Below are 22,819 nucleotides of genomic sequence, written 5' to 3' on the forward strand. Positions count from 1 at the left end.
TTCCGACAGATTGCTATGCAAGTGATCATTTCGCTTTGGGCCGATGTGGTTTTGTGTCCTGGGAAAGGGCTCTCGGGACAGCCCCCTCCCTGACCGGTCCTTGTCAGTTAAGGTATGACAATTTCGTTTACACCCCGGCTTCTCTGCAAAAGTACCGTGAAGGTGCAAGATAACCCGTTTCAAACTAGGGCTGGCTTCTGAGGGTGGCACTTTTCGGGCAGAAGGCATTTACCTTGCAAAGACTTGAGTGGTTTGGGGGCTTCCTAAGAGGTTAGGGTCTTAAGGACCAAAGCGAGTTAGGCTCCCAGCTGACCCGGCGTGCTGAAAGCCCGGACTAGAATCCCCCCTTCCCTTTGGGGGGCTGCTGGCTCCAGCTGCTTCCAGTCATTTCCATCCTGAGAGCTCTGTAATCCCAGCGGAGGCAGCCCGCTGGCCCACCCCTTCCTCCTGATTGGCGAGGCTCCTCCGGGGCCCACGCCAGCCACCTACGACGTCTCTGAGACCCGATTTGAAATAAGAGCCAGGCGGTCCTCGCTTCCCTGCACCCGACTTTTCATAGGCTGAGAGAGAGGAGCTTGAGAAACTTGACATTGTCTTGGGCTGAGTGCGTGTAGCAACAGATCAAAGCAAAAAAGGGGGAAGAAAACGTGCTCTTGGCCGCCCGGGGAATCTCGCCGAGTTGCTTTTGTCTTGCGGGCTGCTGTCGGGTCTGGCGTTGCCCCTCCGAAGAGCAAGAGCTCGGGCGGGCGTGGGCTCGGAGGCAGCTCGCTCCCTGCCGGATGGGTCATGGAATTCTAAACATGAGGCAGGTAAGCTCCGAGCCGGCTGGAGAGGGAGGGCGCCGCCTGGGCTCCCCCCCACCCCCTGCATCCCCCGGGATGTGATTCCAGGCAACAGCCTTAGCAGTCGCGCATCCAGGACGGTCCTTTGGCTGGAAGACGGGGCTGCGTTTTCCTGATGGGAGAAGCCCATTTCCCGTGGTCCCCCATCATTACCCTCCACTGCTCGCCAGCCCTCCCCTCTTTTGCCTCGACTGGTGATTGGTGATGTCAGGCAGTCATTGTAAAGGGCTTAAAAAGCGGTTTGGAGCATATGTAAATCAATTCCAGTTTGCAGTCGCTGGAATGTATTGTGCCGTGGCTGTCCGGAGCTCGCTAGCCTCCCCGCACTGCTTTTCGGGGGGTAGAATAAAGCCCCACTGAATATCCTGAAAAAGAATTACACGGGTCCGCTTATCTCATTTGGGCTTCCCATTCTGAGCACTTACTGTATTTATGGCTGAAGGCGGAACCGGTTCAAAATGAACACAGACAGTCTTTCCAGAAAAAAAAAAATGCAGATTTGCTTTTCTGTTCTAGCAGTTTTTAAACTTACACTGCTTCTGGCCGCGAGTATTCAGCTTGGAAAGTAGAGTGCAGAGAAAGGGTTCGGGGATTACTTTAGCGAGTCTTTGAAAAGATTTCTAAACCAGTGGCTTCTTCCGGGGCTTCGGGGCACGATGATACAATCCTCTGGGCAGGCTTAGAGCTTCGCCTTTGAGCAAAGAAGAGTAAAACGTGGGCGTGGGGAGCCCAGATAGGGTGTGATTTACAAATTCAGTTCAGGTTATGGAAGAATCTTATATCCACAGTTAAATATCAAGGTCCACCGCCGGTCAGCGGAGACTGGAGAACTGTGTCAGCTGCCAGACGAGGGCAGAGGTTATGTCTAGAATTGGAACAAATCTGGATGGGAAAGTTAGCATCTTTATTTACCCCAGAAAAGCACTTGACTGCACCCCCTAAGCAGGTTACGCACCCACCACCCACACTTAGGGTGAAGTGGTTTGCCTAGGAAGCTTTGGAAAAAACTTTGGGAAACTGCTTTTAGGGGGTGGGGGCGAGGGTTTATACCCCTGCCCTCTTCCTGCAGTCCTGGAGGTGAAACCAGGACTCCGCCCCCCATTCAGACCCAAATATCCGTGGTGGAGAGGTGGAGAGGTCAGCTTGCAAGTTTCTGCACCCTGAGCTTCTAGAAAAGCAGTTACACTGGGAGTTCTGCATACAGCTGGGAGCTCGACTCCTGACTCAGCCAACTCCCAATCCCACCTCCGGCTGCTCAAGTCCTGCAGTCAGGTGGCAAAGAGGGCAAGAAGCTGCAAGGGAAAAGATTTCCAGGAGAAAGAAGAAACTAGGTCTTGGGCTGGAACAAAGAAGTCATTTGATCCTGTGCAGAGCCACCTGTCCCCTCCATGGTGTCTCAGCTCAGTTTTCAGAATCCCTGTTCCCACACACTTCCTCTGGAGCTCTGACTCTCCATGTCTACTGCCGGTGGCATGCAGTCCCGCCTGGTGTGATTTTTTTTTCTTCCATGCCTAGATCCTTGTGGCATTCACGTGGAGCTGGAATTCAGCCCAAGGCGGAAGTTTCGAGGGGACACCTAACCGCTTAGTTATGGAGTGAATGGGGAACTTTTGATCCCACAACTCTGTTCAGTCTCTGCAAAGCGGGAGGACTAGGGAGTGTGTGTGGGCTGGGAGAGGGTGGAGGATTCCTTTCTCATCCACCAGTTAGGGTCCCAGCTGGCTGTTGCCTTGCTCCACCTCAGCAAGACAGAATGCAGAGGGAACGCCATGTGCTGTGGACCCCGGCCAACCCAAAGTTGACTCTTTCTTGGGGGGGGAAACTGACTTTGGGGAGTCAGTTTGGCATCTGAGCGGGACAGCCCCCGCTGCATCTGCAGGGTCAATATCGGACAGGTCTGTGTCTCCTCAGCTCAGCAGTGCAATCCAGTCTCTTCACTGAGGATGGATCCATCCCCAAGGCTGTACACATGTGGAAAGGTGGCGGTCACCCAAAGGGCCCTGCCACTGACTTGAAACCACAAGCAGCTGCAACATGCTAGTGATGAGATGGGGGTGGGTGAGGAGGGGTTGGATGCTTATTACCAGGCCGGTAGAAGAGAAATGACACCGAAGGATACTGTGTCCTTGGGGAGGGGGAGGTCCTGGGGTCAGTTAGTCAGTGAAAACCAAAGTGCAAAGCTGCTTTTGCCTTTATCAGGCGCCCATCATCAATGGGAAACTTCCCTGAAACTTCTTTGAGAAGGAATTTGCTATGTTCCCAGGCAAGAGAAAAGGCATGGCCACCTGTTCTAGATGCTTGGCCAAAAACAACAGGTTCGCCCGTGGCTTTCCCACAACTGTGAATATTCTCCCCAAATAGCTCACCACTCTTTGTCTCTGTCCATGAGAAGAACAAATAATTCATTCTCGAGCTGGAAAAAAAAACACATCAGGTTGACCAGACCACATTGCCTACCAGACATAGTTGAGTATTATTTATTTTTTTTTAATATCCCAATGAGTTTAGAAAACACTCTGAGAGAAGACACACATGCAAATTCTGATTGGACTCTGGCAAGTCTTTGTAACTACTTTAATATAGTGTATACTATATAATATAAAGGGGGAAATGAGGGGGAAATGAGGTCGTTGGCCAAGGCTTTTGATAACTGCATGGCGAGGATGGTGCTGTGACTCAGTGTCATCACTTCACATTCTTGGGATTGGTATGAAAATGCCCAAGGACATCTGGTTTAATAATGAATGTCTTTGTATGGATCTTGCCTTTGAGGATTAGAGAATCCTTTACAAACTCTATTTATTCTATTTATTCTCTGCCACATCCCCAGGAGAGGAGGAGGCAACCTGATCTCCCTTGAACAAATGTGGAAGTGAAGGTAGAGGAAAATGAGGTATAAAGAGACCCAAGTTTGAGGCAAGGGAGACGATGAACACCACCCTCCCAGAAAGACACTTGAGGGATCAAAACAGATCTATTCTACAATGTCCTTTTCTTCTGTTCTGTAATGAGCTCGCAGCATCCCAAGTATGTCTTATGGTTTCCTTTATTTGAAAGTCAAGCCTGTAAAAGTTTGAAAGGCATTTCTGTTCTCATTTGTCCCAACATTGAGAACAGGCAGCTTTTATGACATCAGAGAGAGAGAGAGAGAGAGAGAGAGAGAGAGAGAGAGAGAGATACTGCAGTTAACCGGAATTTAAAATATGTATCTAAGAAATTTCCCCTTTCAACAGATGTTTTAAGTTTCTGCACGTGGTCATGAGGCCCAGTGCCTCCTATCCGCTTTTCATTTCTTCCTTGCCACCTCTTCCTTGGCGGAGAAAGTTATAGGTCCGTTTAAAGGGCCTCGTCGGTCATTTTGAGATGCCTTTTTGGAGTTGGATTTTTCTTGCCACTCATTCCGATTTGTGTTCTGTGTTTGCTTGCTCTGGAGCTGGAAGGGCTGCAAGTAAATCCTTTAATTGGTAGTTGCATGTTATCCACAAACATTCCAGCAAGTTTTAAGGCTAAGTGTGGATGTGGATGTCTCCTGGCTTTGATCCCTTGTGTGGTAAATAGACATCCAAGGTAGCTATGGCAACCTGGGCTGTGCTTTGGAGAGAGAGGCGGAGGTGGTAGGGGGTGGGGGGGATTTGGTCATTAGACAAAGAGTAATTTGTTTGATTAGAAAAAGGTGGGGCCGACCAGGACCTTTTAAAGCCCACACGATTTTAGGAATTCTCTCTTAGTTCGTCAAATCCTTTGAATTTTTCTCAACAGCCCAGGAGACTCCGTAGCCCAAAGCAGCTCAATTTGCAGATGCAAAAAGAAATGCTTTGGATTCAACTGATTATTAATTTTAAAGAGCAACTAGTCAAATGCAAGGGAAGTCCAGTGTTTCCTACCAGTCTTCCTGCTGAGCTTCGCTTGCACGTGATTTTCAGAACTTGAGGTTTGTGGCAGGAAGACCTCCCCGGCCAGGGCATGTGCACTTCGGGCGGTCACCTGCAGAGGTCAGGCGTGAAGTGTGGATGAGGGAGCCTGTGGCATTCGCCTCTTCAGGGAGTCAGGCTACTTCAGCTTGGAGAGAAAGGCTGTGCTGGTTGGGAACTGGGAGCGATTCTTCTCCTGACCCGAGCGGTGGAAGCGTGTTGATTCAAGGAAGAGAATATCGCATACTCAGTGATTAAAGGCAGGGCTGAAAAGTCAGGTCAAGCAGGCAACTAAGCTGCGTTTGTTGGATACATGGCAGTTGATCAACAAAGTTCTTTCTGGCTCAGTATCAGCGCCTCTGATTTCACCTGAAATCAATCCCAGGGGCTTTGTTCTAGCTGGTTGGTGCTTGCTAAGTTTTACAAACTGGTCCGTTCTAGAAATCTCTTTTAAGAGTGCAAAATTAGGAACAAAAGATTAGGGTTCTTTCTGAATCCACAAGTTCTATTTTTTTTTAATCCAAGGAGAGAAAAAATGTGCCACTGATACCAAATCAGAGTGGTTCTTAGCCTTCTTCAGGCTTCTACAGTATTTTATACTTTAAATATATGAAATTTAATGGAGCATTTCTCAGTCATATATATATATAATGAATTATTTTTATTATTGGCAAAGGTGAGATCCAATATTTTCTTTTTTTAAATTTTTATTAGTGAGACATCATGAGGTACAGTTGTAGACTTACAAATTTTTGTGCTTGGGTTTCGATTATACAATGATCAAATACCCATCCCTCTACCAGTTCCCATTTCCCACCACCACGTATCCCAGTATCCCTCCCACCCCACATCCCCCCATTCTACCCTGCCTCTGTGGCAGGGCATTCCCTTTTGTTCTCTCTCTCTTATTGGGTGTTGCTTCTACAGTATTTTCCATCAAAACAAAATAGAGAAAAGAGTGAAACTCAACTGCTTTGTCCTATAAAAGAGAAGTTTTATCTAACGAGAAGTTTTAGGTAATGGAAACAGATACAGTGAAGGGAGAAGGAGGAAGAATAGGCCAGAGGAAAAATACAAATGAACTGGAGCACACGCTTTCTATGCAGGAGGCCCAGGTTCAATGCCTGGCCCCATGATCACTGAGCACTGAGTGAGGAGTAACTCCTGAGCACTACCAGGCATATCTAAAAAACAAAAAGAGGTACTGATTTTTTTTTATTCTTTTTAATCAGGTTAGTTTCATTTGCATCTGAAGTTCCTGGGGATTTTAGATAATCTCATAACAATAGATCTACTTTGTAATGGAGCTTCCTGATTTTTTTTTTTTTTTTTTTTTTTTGCTTTTTGGGTTATCTCCAGTTCTGCTTGATCCCCCAAGCACCACTGGGAGTGACTCCTGAGCACTCTGTCAGGAATAGCCCCTGAGCACTGCCAGGTGTGGCCCAAAAAGAACAAGAAATGACCAGAGAATCCACTTGACAAACAATGGAATCTGAGACTTTCCCGACCTTAGGACACTTGGAAAATGACTTGCAGTCTTGATTTCGTTAATTTTTAGCCACGTGTCCATTTGCAGGCATTTCTTATTTCAATAAATTTATCATAATTTATTAAATTTTAGTTTCAATAAATTTAGCATAATTATTACATTTTAATTGATTTCTTTTTCACGGTAGAGAAAAATCACTCATTGGCAGTTCTTAGTCGAGGAGATATAGTCCAGTTGGTTTGAAACCCAGGGCATTTTTTCCATTGAGAAATGTTGCCGGAATTGGGGCAATCTGAAGCATTTTTTATAAAAAAGAATTGACTTCCTATAATGATTACATTTCCGTCTGGGAAACATGGACCCTAGAAGGAGAAAGAGTTGCCACCCTGCAGGTCACCGGCAGGGTGGCAACTCTTTCTCCTTCTAGGGTCCATGGCAAGATCTGCACTGATTTCCACTTTTTCATTTTCCCCAGCCTTTTCATTTCTTCTCAGCCACACTGCAGTGTTGCTTGGCCTATCTTAATCCTTTCTGAATTGAGTTCCCATCAGGACCCATTTCCCCCTCCCCCTCCTTCAGGCCACATTCCTATTTTCTGCAGACAATGGTCTCCACCAGCTGTTGGGAGAGAGGGAGAGAAGCAATAAGGATGCGCAAAGGTGCCTGACTCTTAGCCCTTGAACCTTCAAGATGAATCTTTAATTGAGCAAACACTAGGCAGGGAGACTGGAGCTGGAAAAAGAAGTTGACCTTTCAGGGACAATATTCGTGGGCAGGGCCTAGCCTTTGGCAAATAAGACTCACTGGTGTGTGTGTGTGTGTGTGTGTGTGTGTGAGAGAGAGAGAGAGAGAGAGAGAGAGAGAGAGAGAGAGAGAGAGAGAGCGCATGCGCGTCTGCCTGCCTGCCTTTGGGTCAGACCTTTTCGTTTGTTCTTTTCTCAGCATCCTGCTTGAACTTCTTCTGCACCCACTGGGGTCCACGTGAATGACAGCCAGGGCCCCACAGGGGGCCTGAGTGATGGGAGTAATGGCATTTGTGGGTTTGGGTGGCTTGTAAGTAAGTTCTTTGCAAGCTGAACACTGTCTGCGTTAGAATAAATGGAAAGAGGAAGGCTGGAGCTTGCTCAGATCCACACAAGTGTGTGTGTGTATGTGTGTGTGTATATGTGTGTGTGCACGTATGTTTGTGTGAGTGTGAGTGGATGTCCAATTCCTTGTTTTTCTGGCTGTCTTGGAATGGAGTTATTCAAGAACAAGAATTGTATCTTAATTAATTCCTCAGGTGTAAGCACAGCACTTGACACATTTTCTACTCACAGGCTGGGAGAATTTCAGTAGGAAAGAAAATGCCCCTTAAGAATGCCCTGCCACAGAGGCAGAGGGGGTGGGGGGATGGGAGGTGGGAGGGATACTGGGATCCGTGGTGGTGGGAAATGGGCATTGGTGGAGGGATGGGTATTTGATCATTGTATAATTGAAACTCAAGCGCAAAAATTTGTAAGTCTGCAACTGTACCTCATGATGTCTCACTAATAAAAATTAAAAAAAAAGAAAATGCCCCTTAAGATCTGAGGTCTATGAGGGGTAAAGGACATTAGAAAGGTTGGGGAATGAATAGATTAAATTTGAGAAAAAAATAAAATAGGTCATATCTGTAGTACTGTTCTCCCGTTGTTCATCAATTTGCTTAAGCGGGCACAAGTAACATCTCACAACAAATTGTGAGACTTATTGTTAACATTTTTGGCATATCGAATACGCCACGGGTAGCTTGCCAGGCTTTGCCATTCGGGTGAGATAGCTTGCCAGGCTCTTTGAGAGGGGCAGAGCAATCGAACCCAGGTTGGCAGTGTGCAAGGCAAATGCCCGACCCCCTGTGCTATCGCTCCAGCCCAGGAATATATCTATTTGATTGAATTTGGATCAAGGACATAGAACATGGCTGGCAACTTGGTTTATAGTATACTCTCTTGGGAACACTACAGAAATGCTTAAGAAATGGGACCCCCCACTCCTATAGTTCAAGGTTGACAAGCAAGGTGAGAAAATACTACCGCTTACTTTCATTGAGCTCAACCCAGTGTTTTAGCAGTTGGTCCCATGTGCAGTTGGTTTATTTTGCCAGGTGAATGACATACCCAAGGTCACCTGTAACTAAGATTATTCCTGGGAGAAGATGAAAGCCTTCTAGTGTATTCCATGCATATGGTGGTCACATTTTATGCAGTAAAATTCAAACCATGCTGTGTTTTCACTGCTTCTGGGTATAATACGATGCAAGTCATGATTGAAATGATGAGATGGGAATTTATGAGACGCTTAATGGTTTGTGAAGACAACTGGACTCATCCATTTTCAGAGGGTCATCATGGTAGACATCATCATGATAGACACAGGTCACAGGTCCAGTTTGAATGGAGTAAGGCCTCAGTTGTGTGTATGTTTAAGAGGTCTTCCCTAAGCAGTAAAATGGAAAGTTGCTGTGTGTGGATAAATGGGATTCAAATGCCTTGTTCAGGTAGAATGGCCAGATAGAGTAAATATATATGAAAGGCTTCACAAAATATTAGAAATTGCTAAGATGCACTAGGAATTTAGACAGGGAGCACTGCTCAACACTTCGCATTTGTGGCTTGCCATTTTGCCACACAGGAATGCTTTGCCCCCCATTAGGAATCAGGTTTGAACCAGTATACGCCTAGAATCCAAGTCTTTTGGATTCCCCTTTCTGTTCTCTTTTGACTGTACCACATGCCTTCTGATAAGATAGAATCTGGATGTGTTAGGTGACATGCTTTTTAAATGTGCTAATACATTCCAAGATAATTGAACTGAGTTCTTGCTTATAATGAATCAAGAGTCTTTTTGGTTTGGGTTTTCTTGGCCACACTCTGAGGGGCTCAGGGCACGGCGTCCTTCCTTTTTCAGGGATCACTTCTGGCATTGCTTGGGGGACCATATGGAGTACGGGATGGCAGGGATCGAACCCAGGAAGGCCACTTGCAAGGCAAGCGCTCTACCCACTGTACTATCTGGCCCAAGAGTCCAGCAGGTTTATATTATTTGTAGGAGGAAATTACTGTTCCCTTAATTCCAGAGAGCCCAGCAGTCTTATATTTTGGTTTTGTTTCTCTCTGTACCTTTGCTCTGACTGAGGTAAGTGAGCATAGGAGAATTCTGTTTACACAGAAGAAACTTTAAGGACTGAGAAGAGTTCTCCATACAACAGCTTGCCCTGCAGAAATAGTGCAGCAAAGTGAACTGGAACATTTGAGATGGAGAAAAAGTGTGAGTTCTTTCAGTCGACATAGAGAGCAGAATTTTTTTTTTTTTCAAAATAGCGATTCTGTGACTCACTCACTAGAGGTTTTCTTCTGATTGGCCAATGTCTAAAGTGGATTTCTAAAGAGAGATTCATGCGGCCTCCCTTTGTATGTGCCTCTGAGTGTAAGAAGGAAAGAATCATGCCCCCATGATTGATGGGGGCATGGCTTTCTCAGTTGACAAAACCATGATAGTTGACTATTAAGTAATGAATATTAATTGCTTAATGCTTCTCAGCCTGATGGAGACACTTCCAGAATATTTGTAACATTTTCGCTTCTAGCATTTCAGCTGTCAGATGCCACCAGTTCACATGTTAATGACATTGTTCTGGTTTAACTAACAAAGACTGATAAGACATGACTTGTTTGTGACAGGCCCGAAATATTGATAACATAAGACATTAACGCCCGCAGACACAGCCTACATGGTAAAATTCTGGGAGCAAACATGCTTATTATGTCAAGCCAGCGTGCTCTGACCTAGTTTTGCCTTTCTGCTTGGAAATTATGTCAGTATTACTTACCTCATTGCCCACGGATGAACAATTTCACATTCTTGTTTATCTCAGTGTCATTTTAGGAGTTGTGTGTATTTAGTTCTGACCTCCAAGAAGCCCAACTAATCCTCATTGACTTGTGTTTTCCTTTTGAAATGCGCTTGCTGCATGATAGAGAGGATTTTATGTATTAACCAAACAATCTAAGATGCAGTCTTCAAAGGCGTTCATTTCTCCTTGATCCCTAGCCACTACCCTCTTGAAGGTTCCAAGAGGCCAGCCAGTTTTCTGCTGATCAGAATTAGTTTTCCTCTCTTTGTCTTACTGGGATGGAATAGATTACTGTGCCTAAAGCCGCCATAGTTGAATAACAAAAGAAACAAAAAAAAGAAGACTGAGAAGCTGGACATTTTTCAGCCCATCCTCCTTAAGCTTGCCCATTACGTGTCTTTGCTTGATTCATCCTGTAGAAACTGGCCTGACATATTTTTCCTATTTAACATTTTTATTGAATAATTTTCAAAATGAATTATTTCCTTAGTTGATTTCAAACACATTTTTTCTGCCATTTAATACTTTATATCACTAGGGGGAAAGAACCATTTAATTCTTTCGTACTCTTATGAATTCAAATCTTCAAAGAGTGTGAATGCTTCTAGTGATCAACTTACATCAAATTTACAAGTATAATTTGCTACCAAAAGACCTTGAACAGGTTTTGGTGCCCGTGTTTTGGCATTCCTTATTAACAAATGTAATCAGGCCCCAAAGCCCACAAGAATATGTGTTTGTGGCTCTTCTTCGAAAAGCAACCCTTTACTCACGTTTTCTGTTAAAGCTCTTTCTCACTAGCTCCTTTGCAAATCCTCTCTCAGAATGCAGAAGACCTAAGCAAAAGAGCGTGCCCTTTTAATGTGCCACCAAATCAATGGACTTTTAATCAGGTAAATTGATGATGAGCAATGAATCCTTTCAAGAAACAGTATGAAAGTAATTGGGATAGGCACAAGCCCTAACCTGGATCCCAGGGGACTTGAAACATTGTTTGAAATAGTCATCTCAAGAGTATTGTGTTTCCTGTCTGATCCTTATGCTAATTTGAATGCTAGCATCTTAGAAAACCTTCTTTAGAGGTTTTCTGGAATCCCTAATTGGTATATAAACATCTTCACTCCAAGTGACCTAAAGTTGTGACATGTACCAAACGTTGCCTATTTGCGATGCCCAGTTCTTGGTGATGACGTGAGAGTGAGCATTGTTTTCTTATTGGACGCAGGTGCAAATATATTCCCATCGTCTTACATACACGACATAAATCTAACCTTTCCATGTGCTTGATTTGAACTCTAATTTTGTTTTACTTTCTAATATGTCCCAGAGACCTAACTTTTCCAGTACCAAAGAGCTTCCCCTCTCTCTCTTCTGTCACTGTGTGGTCTTCTGTGTGACCGTGTACCCTAATTTGTTTTACCCTTCCCTCCTGGCTAGGCGGGTTGTGTCCAATCTTTTTGCCTTTGCAACAGTGTCAGAGAAAAGCCTGGAATATTCACCAGTTGGTATGGGGCAAGGGTGTCTGTGTTACAGATCTGTTGAGATGGCCATCCTGGGTTCGAGGGTGCATGCAGTTTCTGATTTTGATGAGCAAGCACAGTCACCTGTTTCCTCTTGTTTTGTCTTTCGTTTCGGTTTAAGGACCACATCCCGCAATGCTCAGGGGTATTCCTGCCTCAGCGTCTGGGGGTTCCCTCAGCAGTGCCCATGTGGTGCCAGGCCTGTCGCATGCGAAGCATGTGCTCCAGTCCTTTGAGCCAACTCCCAGGTTAATTGTCTTTGGGGGATTGTTCTTAATAATGTTTAGTCCATCTTTATTGTTTTTTTTTTACTGAGATGATATATATCTTGTTGATGACTGTCCCTGTGTATGTTGGACATAATCTCAGAGGGACTCCTGTGATAACTAGCTAATACTAATGATTTGGTATCAATGGATGTGAGGACGGTTCACAGCAGACATTCCTGTAGTGTCTAGATTTCTGGGCCTGCTTATTACTTTTTTTCCTTCTCTAGGCAGTGAATATCAAGGGCTAAGCTGTGTAAAACAAAAATAACCTCCAAACATTAACAGCTTCGTAAACCACAGTGCCTGAAATAAAAATTAAAAAATAGCCTCTAAAGTGTTGAAAGCCTTCTCTATGGATCTGATTCTGAGAGGATGCTTAAATTGTCAGTCTGTTTTGTTGGAATTGCAACCATTTTCCAAGGAACTGAGATTCTTCACTAAAACACTGCAGAGCCCGGAAATGTCTCTGCCGAAATAGGAAGTCTCTTTTACCTCTCAGACACTGTTAGGCTGAAGTGGAGCCATGACAGGCTCCACTTTCAGACCGAAACTCAGCAGGGCTAAGTTTCAGTTTCCCATATCAGAAAGTCCTGACTTCTGATCAGTATCACCCTGGGCAGATAAACCACCTTGTGGCAACAGCCTATTGGAGCAGGGGGCATGGGCAGGGGTGCCCAGCCAAGCAGATAGGGCCAAGGAAATGAAGTCGTGGGACCAGACAGGGACCAAGAATTGGAAACATAGTGCTGGTCCCTGAAGTCATGGGATCGAACAGGAACCAAGAACTAGAAACATAATGCTGGTTCCTGAAGTCACAGGACCGGACAGAGACAAGAATTGGAAACATATTGCCGGTTCTTAGAAAAATGCTGTTATGTAACCAAACTCTGTATAAACTGCTTACAATTCGAAGTCGGGGTCCTTGTCAAGACTCCACTGTGTTGGATGAAACTTGGACCCTAGGTCAAGCTAGCAGTAAAGGGGCCTTGCATTTGCAGCCTCGTGTCTGGTCTGGTCAATGTACGAGCGAAACTCCCTTCCTGGGACATAGCAATACCATATGTGAGGGTGCTTCACTTCTGAGAGGTTTCAATATTTCTGAAACTATATTACATATATATGCTAATCAAATGAAGGAGAGGTAAAATATTAATGCTTCGAAGATCAAGGTTGAGAGACACTTCATCAGACGACCCTTCACTTTTGCACATCTGTGGGCAGAGGCCCTCATTGCCTTGGGTTTAAACACTTTTTCCAAGGACCTGTGCCAGTGAGCGGTAGTCCTGACGGTGACACAGCAGCGACAGGCTATCATTTTGTCCATTACAAGAGAGTCTGCTCCCTTAGCCCATGGCCTTGTCCTTGAGGCAATCACGGGACCTGCACAGGATCTCTGTGGGCTACTCCAGATGCCCTGTGCGACTGGGAAGGCAAGGCAAGCAGTGCACAAAGCTCATGCCCATCCTGTAGAGCAAGAGTCCTTTATCTCTGAGCCAAGAGTTTCAAGTCTTCTGTCAACAACTAAGAGACACCAGCAGGCTGAACTAATGTAAGTAATGTAAATGCTCCCATTTCTCTACAATTTCTTGACAATAGCATTCTAGATCTTCTTTTTTTGTTCGCTTTTTTTTTTGTCCCACACAGCGATGCACAGGGGTTACTCCTGGCTCTTCACCCAGGAATTACTCCTGGCGGTGCTCTGGGGGACCATATGGGATGCTGGGAATCGAACCCGGGGTGGCCTCGTGCAAGGCAAATGACCTACCAGCTGAGCTATTGCTCCAGGCCCATCTACAACTTCTTAAGGACTGAGTCTCAACCAAGTGCTATTCTTTTTTCTTCCGTTTTGAAGCCACACACCTGACGGTGTTCTGTTGGTTACTCCTAGCTCTGCACTTAGGAATCACTCCTGTCAGTGCTCAGGGAACCACATGGGATGCCAGAGATAGAACCCAGGTTAGCTGTGTGCAGGACAGATACCGTACCCACTTTACAAGGTGCTGTTCTACCTGGCAAAAACTCAGTCTTCCTCTCCATAACAACCGTAGACTAAGTTATAGTCCTTCCATTTTACAGGTAAGGTAGCTGCAATCACACACGATAATTAGATCATTACCATACAATCTTATTCATGCTAGTTTTTTTTTTTTTTTTTTTTTTTTTTTTGCTTTTTGGGTCTCACCTGGCAATGCACAGGGGTTACTCCTGGCTCTGCACTCAGGAATTACCCCTGGCGGTGCTCAGGGGACCATATGGGATGCTGGGAATCGAACCCAGGTCGGCCGTGTGCAAGGCAAACGCCCTACCCACTGTGCTATTGCTCCAGCCCCATGCTGGTTTTCTGGCATACAATGTTCCCACACTGATCAGTTGACCAGTGTCCACTTGCCCCCACACCCTCATTGCCTCCCACCCACCCATCTGCTTCTGTGAGATGTGGCTTTTTTTTTTTTTACTTTTTGGGTTACACCCAGCGATGCTCAGGGGTTATTCCTGCCTCTGCACTCAGGAATTACTCCTGGCAGTGCTTGGGGACCATATGGGATGCCGGGGATTGAACCCAGGTTGGCAGCATGCAAGGCAAACGCCCTACCCACTGTGCTATCGCTCCGTTCCGAGATGTGGCTTTTTGAAAAAAGTTCCTGCACTGTCGTTTACATCACTGTTGCTGCTAGGGTTTCATACACAATACTTTTGCATGTACAGCTCCAGTTCCTCCTCCTGGTTGAAAGCTTCCCTCCACTGTAGACCTTGCTCCCTGCCTGTCCTCTCCTCCAGCCCCCGGAGTGTCATGTTTTCTTTCTTTTTTTAAAAAAATTTTTTTTTTTTTTTGCTTTTTGGGTCACACCCTGCAATGCACAGGGATCACTCCTGGCTCTGCGCTCAGGAATTACCCCTGGCGGTGCTCAGGGGACCATATGGGATGCTGGGAATCGAACCCAGGTTGGCCGTGTGCAAGGCAAACGCCCTACCCGCTGTGCTATTGCTCCAGCCCCCAGTGTCATGTTTTCTACTGAAGACCAGATCTCTTCTTTTTTGTTTCTGTTCTATTCTATTTTTTTCTTTGTTTCTATTTTTCTATTGTTTTCTATTTGTTTCTATTTTTCTATTTTTTTGTTTGTTTCTTTGTTTTTGTTTATTTCTTTGTTTCTATTGTATTCCAGATAAATCTATTTCTAGACAAAGGTTTAGCCTGAGGCACATATGCTGCCTGAGCTCATGTTGCTTGTGCCCATGTGGGCTGAGCACATGTGTCACCTGCATCTCCCCTCTTGAGATGTGTACTTTCATGCTTTTCTGTCTAATGCTAGGATGTGTGTAGGGGCTCTCCCCACCCTTGGAGAAGCCCTCTCTTGCGCTCGAGTATTTCTCTCTCTCTCTCTCTCTCTCTCTCTCTCTCTCTCTCTCTCTCTCTCTCTCCACACACACGTAAAAATCCTCCAAATAAAATCTATTTATTTTTTTTAAAAAAAAAGGTTTAGCCTGAAATATTTGTATTTTTTTTTTTTTGCTTTTTTTTTTGGGTCACACCCAGCGATGCTCAGGGGTTCCTCCTGGCTCATGCACTCAGGAATTGCTCCTGGCGGTGCTCAGGGGAGCATATGGGGTGCTAGGAATCGAACCTGTGTCGGCCTTGTTGGCTGCGTGCGGGGCAAACACCCTACCCGCTGTGCTATCGCTCAAGCACCATTGTGTTCTTTTTTTTTAAACCATGCTCTTGTGATCTTAGCAGATTCCACATAATGTAGCAAAGGCTCTTGGGGGTGAGTTTTGACAAGAAATTTACCAAAAAGAAAATAAACCACTGAAATACAGATGGATTCCCCAAAATACTACATACATTTTCAGGTGCGTCAGTTTCATTGTATAACAAATATAACAGGACTCAAAAGGACTTAAGAATGTGTGTTGACAGTATTTGAAAAGTACTCCCAGGGCTTTGTAGATTGTATAGAGAGAAAGCTTCGGAAAAAGAATAAGTGTATACATACAAGCCGAGGAAATGATCCTCCTTTGTTTGTAGGATTTTTTAGAGGAAATTTTTACTTCTAAAGTGAGAATACAACTTATTCACAGTTTAGAAGTGTTGTCACAGAAGGAAATGATCAAGGTTTTCTTTCTATACTTCACTTTTAAAGTTTTATTCATTTATTTATTTTGGCATTTTGGGTCACACCTGGTGGTGCTCAGGATTTACTCCTGGCTCTGCACTCAGGAATTACTCCCGGTGTTTCACAGGAGACCATATGAGGTGCTGGGGATTGAACCCGGGTTGTCTGCGTGCAAGGCAAACACCCTATCCACTGTACTATCACTTCGGCCCCTCTTTCTATATTTTATCTGGTGTTCTTTCAGAAAGTCTCTTTGGAAGCTGTTGCACTGTAACTCCATACATCTATTATTTAACTTCATTTAAGAGCAGTGTTACGAGTAACATCATACGCACTTTGAACACCTTCCTTATGAACAGGAACAAGAGGTACACTTATTTGGGAACTATTTTATTTTGCTTTTTGGGTCACACCTGGCAATGCACAGGGGTTCCTCCTGGCTCTGCACTCAGGAGTTACTCCTGGCGGTGCTCAGGGGACCATATGGGATGCTGGGAATCGAAGCCAGGTCGGCTGTGTGCAAAGCAAACACCCTACCTGCAGTGCTATCTCTCCAGCCCTGCGAGCTCTTTAGCAAGGAGTTGCTAAAACCCCAAATAACGTGCTTGTTATTTCCAATATTGTCTGATCAGTTCTAATCAAGTAATTAATTTTTAGCAAGAGAAAAGACAAACTTTTATGTGCAAGAGGGCACATAGTCAATGAACCCCACAGATACTTTTATTTATTATTTTACTGTTTATTATTTGGTGTGGGCTGTGCTGAGCTGTGCTCAGGGCTTACTCCTCGCTCTGTGCTCAGGGGTCACTCCTGGCTGTGCTTGGGAAGGACAATATGTGGTGCCAGGGATCTAATATCGATTGGCCAAATGCAAGACAAGTGCTTTATCCACTCTACTAGCTATTCCCAAGCTCTGTTTAAAGGAACCGTGCCATGGAGTGACCCTAATAATGCCACTTTGCTCCCCAGTTATGCTCATCTTTTCTTTCCCTCATTCTTGCACACGGAAGCAACGCATGAGGTGATCTTTTAGAGTTACAATATCTTCTTTTTTTAAAAAAATTTTTATTAGTGAAACCCCATGAGGTACAGTTGTAGACTTACAAATTTCTGTGCTTGGGTTTCAGTTATACAATGATCCAGTACCCATCCCTCCACCAGTACCCATTCTCCATCATTTACATTTTTAAAAAAATTTTTGTTAGTGAAACACTTTCATTTACTAAATGCTGCCATATATGTATTTTTTAAAATCTGTTGCCATTGACAACATATTGCTTGTTTGTTTGTGTTTTGGTTCCAATCACAAATCACAAATCATCCTGTTAATCGTCGATTGCCTCGAGCAGGCCCCAGTAACATCTCCTTCATCCTAGCCCTGAGATTATATTCAAGGCTCTTTAGGAGAATGAAACCCATCATTGTTACTGGTATTTGGCATATTGGGTACGACACAGGGAGTTTGCCAGACTCTGCCGTGTGGGCAGGCTACATTCGGTAGCCTGCCAGTTTGTCCAAAGTAGGAATGAGATAATAAGATGTCATAATAGGATGTCGCGTGGCCATGAATGCGGCTGCGTGGTTCCGGGAGCTGGTTTTTATAGTCTCTGAGTCTTGGCCGTTGATGGGATTACACAGCGCCAGGGGGCCAGTTGGTGGGTGTGACCTCCGCCTACTGGAATTTGGAGGATCTGGGTGGAGGATGCTCGGCCCAAATCCGAGTAGGCTTGGAGATCTCGGCTCCGGAACCCGCGTGACTTTGTCCCTCTGCCAGTACCTTCATGTGTGCCGAGAGTGGTCTCAGCATGGTGGTGGTTCCAATATCTTGTTTTTTTATTTCTTTTTGGGTCACACTTGACGATACACAGGGATAACTCCTGGCTCTGCACTCAGGAGTTACTCCTGGCGGTGCTCAGGGGACTATATGGGATGCTGGGAATCGAACCCATGTTGGCCGTGTGCAAGGCAAACACCCTACCCGCTGTGCTATTGCTCCACCCTAGAGTTACAATATCTTCTTACAATATCAATTCCATGTAACACATCACCAGTTATGCTCGTCTTTGCCTTCCCTCATTCTTGTACATGGAAGCAACATATAAGGTGATCTTTTAGATTTACAATATTTTCTTCTTTTTTCTTTTGGGGTCACACCTGGTGATATATATGGGTGACTCCTGGCTCTGCACTCAGGAGTTACTCCTGCCGGTGCTCAGGGGACTATATGGGATGCTGGGAATCGAACCCGGGTCAGCCATGTGCAAAGCAAACACACTACCTGCTGTGCTATCGCTCCACCCTATAGTTACTTATAATATCTTCTTACAGTATCAATTTCATGTAACACATCACCATTGAAGGTGTAGGGGTTGATTTGTTGAGATTATAGTAGCAACAGATCTGATCCCAAATCAAGTCAGGAAAAAAAAGACTTCAATTTTGGGGCCATTTTCTTAGTTTTGTTTTGGGCCACACGTGGCAGTGCTCAAGGTTTACTCCTGGCCCTTGAGCTCAAGGATCACTCGGCAAGCTTGGGGGACCATGTGGGGTGCTGGAGATCAAACCTATGTCAACTGCATGCAAGACAAAAGCCCTACCCACTGTACTGACACTCTGGACCCTGGGACCAATCTTTTTGATAATTCCTTTGAAGAAGTCCTTGAAACCTGTATAGTGAATGGTCTGAATTTTCCTCACTGTCTTCAAGCTTAGTCTCTGTTGGATGTATGGATTAATAAATTCATTGATGGATTAGAAACTTTTAAAATGTAGCATCAGGGGCTGGAGCGATAGTACAGCGGGTAGGGTGTTTGCCTTGCACGCGGCTGACCCGGGTTCGATTCCCAGCATGCCATACAGTCCCCCGAGCACGACCAGGAGTAATTCCTGGGTGCATGAGCCAGGAGTAACCCCTGTGCAATGCAGGATGTGACCCAAAAAGCAAAAAAAAAAAAAACAAAAAAACAAAAAAACCCCAAACAAGTAAAATGTAGCATCAACTGTTTTATCATGTAACAATAACATGTGCTACAATTCCATGTAACACAACATCACCATTGAAGGTATGGGGATTTTCTAATACTCTTAACTATTACTAAATCTCATCAGAGCCCCTCCAAGTTGAAAGTGGTAAGAAAGCAATATTTGATATCAGAACAGATTTTGCAGTTTTCTAGTGCTATGTAGCAGAGATAATTCACTTTTTTCTGGTAACAAAACTTTCTGAAAGTATTTCAAACTGAACAATAGTTTTGAGGTTTTAACTTTTGAACCCCTTGCAGAAAATGTAATTTCAAAACATGCAGAATATTTTTGGTAAGCTCAGCTATGTCAGCGAAGTGGTACAAGATTTTCAGTCATTGTGTTCTTTATAATTAATGTCAAGGTCAAGTCCTCCCAATAAGTGATTTTCTTAAAAGATTACATATATTTTAGAATTTCAAGTTTTCTCATGAGGTCTTGTCTAATGATCCTTTGGGGAAAAAGTTCTATAAAAGTGAAATTTATCATTCAAATTTATAAATATAATTATATATTTTTAATCCTAAAAACCACTACTCTTGCTCACGTAACTTTTCTTTTCGTTGTTGCTGTTTCGTTTGCTTTTCTTTGGGGTGACCATTCCTGGCTGTGCTCGGGACTCATTCTGGACTCTCTTGTCAGGTTGGATCCTGGCTGGGATTTAGGGACCATTTATTAGGGCTAAGAACCCAGATTGGCCACATGCAAGGCAAGTGCTTTACCTGCCGTACCTTGTCACCATCCCCTGATGCCATTCCTTTAAAAACCCTTTAAAAACAATATTTGATATCTGGACAGGTCAAACTGCCAATATTTACTTATACATGATAGCTATGCTTTCATTTGCTAAATGCTGCCATAAATGTATTTTTAAAAATATGTTACAACTGACAACATACGGCTTGTTTATTTGTTTGTGTTTTGGGTCACACCCAGTGATGCATAGGGGTTACTCCTGGCTCTGCACTCAGGATTTACTCCTACCGGTGCTTCAGGGACCACATGGGTTGCTGGGAATCGAACCCAGGTCGGCTGTGTGCAAGGCCAAATGCCCTACCCACTGTGCTATCGCTCCAGCCCCACATATTGCTTTTATTGCTTTCAAAAACACATCTTTCTTCGGTGTTGAACCATTAGAACCACTTTACACTGAGACTCACACCAACTCCTTTCCTTATCACCCCTCTTGGCACAGACTTCTGCATCTCTTCCAAACTTAGACTGTCACCAGCACCTTCTCTTGAGCATCCCTGGAATGCTAGCTAGCACAGTACTCCACTATCCTTCGGGCCATTGCAGTGTAGGCCATAGTGTGCACAGTGGAGTGGACTGAGTCCTTCAAGGAAATCTCTGCTGTCCTCTTGCTTCCCCCTCACTTTGGGCCTCTCTCCCAGGCAGAGCCCACGTGCCGCCGCTCTGTTCTTCGATAGCGCTTCAAAGACAGAGTTAACAGGGCCTTCGGGGGGCATTTCTCCAGGTTAAATATGCCCAGATGTGTCTGATTTAGACTTTATCCTTCAGGATCAAGCAATGCTAGTAAGTACAAATGTCGAACACTTAAATGGTCTCTCCATGGGAGAGAGTCACATGATTAGAGGAAAGACATACAATTTGGCCTCTGATACCCAGTGACCTAATGCCACTTTTATTTTTTTATTTTTATTTTATTTTTATTTTTTGTTGCTTTTTCGGTCACACCCGGCAATGCACAGGGGTTACTCCTAGTTCTGTACTCAGGAATTACTCCTGGTGGTGCTCAGGGGACCATATGGGCTGCTGGAAATTGAACCTGGGCTGGCCGAGTGCAAAGCAAACGCCCTATCCACTGTATTGTCACTTCAGCCCCATAACGCCACAATTTTAAACTCTCAGTGCTTAGATTATAGGGACTCGGTGTAGCTTGCTTCTGTGATAGAAATACTGAGTTTTGGTTTGCAAGTAAGCCATAAGATGATAACAGGCAGCTAGGTACTAAGAAAAATAATTGCTAATGGACAAGGTATGTTTATTTGCTTTGGCTTCTGGGCCACACCTTGTGGTGCTCCAGGCTGTCTCCTGCTTCATTCTGTCCTCAGGACTGGCTCTTGATTGTGTCCGGGGATTGTGGGTTGCCAGGGACTCAAACCTGTACCTCTTGTGTTCATAGCTTGTGCTTAGCTCATTATTAAGCTATCTGTCTGGCTTTCGAGGTTTGCATTTTGTTCTGTTGCTTGTTTAAATACTGCGCTGATTTTCACTGTACCTTGCTGATGTGTGTTACAGAACTCAAAAGAGTCATCAAATAAAGGAAATAATAATACATAAGAGAAGAAAATAGCATGGAAAAGTAGGAAATGACATGAATCAGGAGTTGGAAACTTTAAATATTTGGAAAGTTAAAGGCAACTTGGTTATTTTGAACATGTTAAGAAATTATACCTTTTTTTGTTTTTTGCTTTTGGGGTCACACCTGGCTCATCTACTCAGGAATTACTCCTGGGGGTGCGCAGAGGACCATCTGGGATGCCTGGAATCGAACTCGGGTCAGCCACGCACAAGGCAAATGCCCTACCCGCTGTGCTATTGACCCAGCCCCACCATTTTTACTTACAGGCTGAAACTCTGGAAAACGCTCAAGGTGTTGGTAATAACTTGGTTAAGGATTGGGGCTGGAGAGATAGCACAACGGGTAGGGTGTTTGCCTTGCACGCAGCCGACCTGGGTTTGATTCCCAGCATCCCATATGTTCCCCTGAGCACCGCCAGGAGTAACTCCTGAGCGCAGAGCCAGGAGTAACCCCTGTACATCGCTGGGTGTGACCCAAAAAGCAAAAAAAAAAAAAGATGGTTAAGGATTAATGGTTTCCAATATCTAATTGTAAGTAAGATAGCTGGAAGCTTCTATCTGAAGCTAGCAGTTAGCATCAGCCTCAGAGCTGCCACTTGTAAATAGAAGATTGAACAGAAGATGGTAGGGAATCCCCTGGGGGTCACTGGGCCATTGGGGTCCACACAGGCTACAAGTAAAGTTTATAGCTTTTTTATATGCCACAAATGAGGGGGAGGCTGGCGGGAGGGAAACTGGGGACATTGGTGGTGGGAAATGTACACTGGTGGAGGGATCGGTGTTGGAACACCATATGACTGAAACCTGACCATGAACAGCTTTGTAATTTTGTATTACACTGTGATTCAATAAAAAAAAGTTTATGGCTGTTTTTATTATGTTTTAAACTCAAAGGAAATTGCATAGTCTTTTCCTCTTAATGGTTATTTTTCATCACATACTTGGAAACTCAGGGACTTATGACATTAAAATCGAAGAGATTTTTGGCTTTAATTTTCTGCTCTGGAGAAGCTCTTGTTTTGTCTTAAACATTAATCTCTCTCTCTCTCCCTCTCCTCTTCATTTTTCTAGGCAAAGTTATTTCAATAAAACTATTTTGTGGGGCTAGAGCTATAGTACAGTGAATAGGGCGTTTGCCTTGCACGCGGTCGACAATGCCGTGCACATGGTCGACCCGGGTTTGATGCCTAGCATCCTATATGGTTCCCTGAGCACCACCCGGAGTAATTCCTGAGTCTAGAGCCAGGAGTAACCCCTGTGCATTGCCAGGTGTGACCCCCCCCAAAAAAAAACAAGGAAAAAAACCCATTTTGCTTCACTGAAAAATTCAAGAGATTATGGGTGGATAGGCATTGTCACTGTCACTGTCCTCCCGTTGTTCATTGATTTGCTCGAGCAGGCCAATAACGTCTCCATTGTGACAATCGTTACTGTTAGGCATATCGAATACCTCACA

The 22,819-nt window shown here is 44.6% G+C and overlaps 1 protein-coding gene across 1 annotated transcript in view; it reads left to right on the plus strand.

The window, feature by feature from the left end:
* The first annotated feature begins 679 nt into the window (after positions 1-679).
* Positions 680-22,819, plus strand: part of MID1 (midline 1) — a 179,600-nt gene continuing 157,460 nt past the window's right edge. Inside the window, exon 1 of the mRNA XM_056131273.1 lies at positions 680-809. The gene's annotated coding sequence lies outside the window, so the exon portion shown is untranslated. The remainder of the gene's footprint in view (positions 810-22,819) is intronic.

Source organism: Sorex fumeus, unplaced genomic scaffold (genome assembly GCF_029834395.1).
Source record: "Sorex fumeus unplaced genomic scaffold, SorFum_2.1 ptg000086l, whole genome shotgun sequence".
Taxonomy (NCBI): domain Eukaryota; kingdom Metazoa; phylum Chordata; class Mammalia; order Eulipotyphla; family Soricidae; genus Sorex; species Sorex fumeus.